The 2767-nt window shown below is 39.9% G+C and overlaps 1 pseudogene; it reads right to left on the bottom strand.

Annotated features, from left to right (window-relative positions):
- Positions 1-783: 783 nt before the first annotated feature.
- LOC102854585 overlaps positions 784-2767 on the bottom strand; it is a 5137-nt pseudogene continuing 3153 nt past the window's right edge.

The following is a 2767-nucleotide window of genomic DNA, read 5'->3' as shown; positions in this document are numbered from 1 at the left end:
AGCACATGTAGGGCAGCATCTGTTAGTTTAAATACATCAGTTAGTATACTATCTATTCCTGAGGCCTTAATTTTTGCTAATTCCTTCAAAGCAGCTTGAACTTCTTCCTTCATCACCATAGGCTCTTGCTCATATGTTATTTCATGAAATTCTTCTATGTCTACCAATTTCTTTCTGTACAGCGACTCTGTATACTCTTACCATGTTCTAGTACTTCCTGGATCATTTAATATTCTGCCCAAAGCATCCTTGATTATAGCAACTCGAGGTTTGAATTTTTTCTTCAGTTCTTTCAGCTTGAGAAATGTTGAGCAAGTTCAGCTCTTTTAATTTTCTGACTCCGACTCCTTGCACATTTCATTGTAATTTTTTTTTATTCTGGGACCTACCTGTTCTCATTGTAATATTTTACTTTGTCATCCCACGCTGCCTTTTGAAATATTCTGTTCAGTTCTTTAATATCTTGAATTCTTCTCTGTGCTTTGGCTTCTTGGTGCTTTAGTGTAATATTCTGTCTCTTCTGACATTCATTTTGGTCTTTTTTTCTTCCTCTGTCTTTGTAATGACCTTTTGCACTCTTCCTGGATGATGCTCTTGATATCCTCCCACAACTCATCTGTTTTTCCCCCTCTACACCAAGAATAAACTAATAAAGTCTCTTTATACATTTTTAAAAAATTAATAAATCCAGACATAAAGTGGATGAGGTCAGTTTATTCCATGTTCCTAATATTCACTCAGAGGGTCAAAGTTCTGGTCCATAAATCCTTCTTTATAGGAATTTCAGTGCTTGCGAAAGAATTTGTAATAAATCAGGCGTCCCAGGATGATGAGCTCCAGTAAGATGACAATGGAAAGCAGCAGATTATTAGTCACCACTTTTCTGGACATTAACTGGAGAATCTTCCAACTTTTGCTCAAGTTTTCATTTGTATTTACCAATCTGCCTTTGGTACATTCCAGCTGGTCTCGTTGCTCCTACCCCAGCTCCTCTGTGATTTCTGAGCTAATCCAATCATCCACCGTGGCAATCCAATGAGAGCGCTCAATACTCTGGGTGGCCCAGTTCAAGCTGTCAGTGCCTTGCAGAAGCAAGGCCCTTTGATACTAGTTGATTCATGTACTCATTCTCCACAGCATAAATACTGAATTTCAGGTCTCCTCGGCCCCAGGTGTGGCTGTCAAAGGTGTGCTTCTCACTTCCCAATGCAATTTGACAAGGCCTTTCCAGTAGGTTTGAAGTTTGAACATTATGGGATTATGGAAAGATAGGGGTGCATAACGTAATTCTTCCTCCATCTCTGCCAGCGTTTCACTTGCTTCTTGTTGTTTTTCATCAAAATCTCTAATAAACTTCTTCTCTTGGGTCCCTGCCATCAGGTAACCCCTGTAGGTCCTCATGGAGGCCTTGGAAGATCTCATGCTGAAATGCTGAACTGCTCAGAGGAGGTGGCAGAGGCGGCTGCCAAGATTCAGGGCATGGGGCCTGCTCCTATCCTGGCAGTCAGCCTCCCAGCCCCACAGCCATCATGGCCGCTGACTCCTGAAGCCATCAGACTTTTTAAGAATGAAATACCATCTGAGCTACAAGTCAGATCTTATTAGTGGCAACAAGTACAACGCATATGAGAAGAGGAAGGATGGGTCACCTGAGTAAGCACTAAGGGATCAGTTGGTGGAAGGAGGTGGCACTGAGATTTTGAGATTAGTGACAGACCTGATGGTAACATTGCAAGCCAGAGATCAGAGGAGCTATTGGAGAGGAAGATGATTTCAGTGCTGGCTCTGGTGAATCAGGATTTTTAACACCTAGATATTATTCTTTGGCAGGACTAGGGAACAAGAACAGAAACTTAAAGTACTATGTGGTGATACCAGTAAGATAGAGTTGCTGTTGTTGATTGCCTTTGAGTCAAGCACAACACATAGTGACCTTATGAACGAAAGACCTGAAGCCCCTCTACAACTATAGACAACTATCAAAGTTCATAGAGCTTCCGGAGGCATGCTGTTTAGAAAGTGTATGCAACTCCTGCTTCCAAAAGATAGAGAGAGGTGAGAGAAAATAGAGCATAACAAGTAGGTCACTAGTGACCTCTGGGAGAACCATTTCAGTGGGATGGTGTTGGTCATTTATCAAGGACAACTGAGTAATAAGGAAACAAAACGACCAAGCACCAACTCTGCCATTGAAGAACAAAGTGAAGGTATACTGGTTTAACCATAAGATAAGAAATTTGAATATTATGAAAAAGAAGGTGTAGTTGATAAATCCTAATGGACTATGAACATTCACAGGGAACCACAAAAAAAGGAATTATCTCTTTTGGATTTGCTGGTTTCATATTTCACCATTCCCAATGCTTAGGCTCTTTGTCTATAATCACAGACAAGAAGAGTGAGTAGATTTTCCATTTTCTAAGAAGTTATTCTGGACCAGGCATCACGTTAAGATATTGATACATATGAATTCATTTAATCCTCACAGTAGATTTTTATTTTGCCAGATGAGAAAACTAAAATACAGAGAAATTTAAAAACTTATCTAACTCTGAAAACCCTATGCACAACATAACACATGCAGACTAACAGAAAGGGCAACCTAGGTAGAACTATCAAGTATGGAAATACAAAGGAGGAGGAACAGTTGACCCTAGTGATTGGAACATGGAATGTGAGAGCTATGAATGAAGGAAAATTAGAAATTGTTAAGAAAGAAATGGAACGCATAAATATTGACATATTAGACATTGGAGAGATGAGATGG

The sequence above is a fragment of the Elephantulus edwardii genome, unplaced genomic scaffold (assembly GCF_000299155.1).
Source record: "Elephantulus edwardii isolate Elephantulus edwardi_28Jun2011 unplaced genomic scaffold, EleEdw1.0 scaffold00003, whole genome shotgun sequence".
Classification (NCBI taxonomy): Eukaryota; Metazoa; Chordata; class Mammalia; order Macroscelidea; family Macroscelididae; genus Elephantulus; species Elephantulus edwardii.
This window is presented reverse-complemented; position numbering and strand designations above follow the sequence as displayed.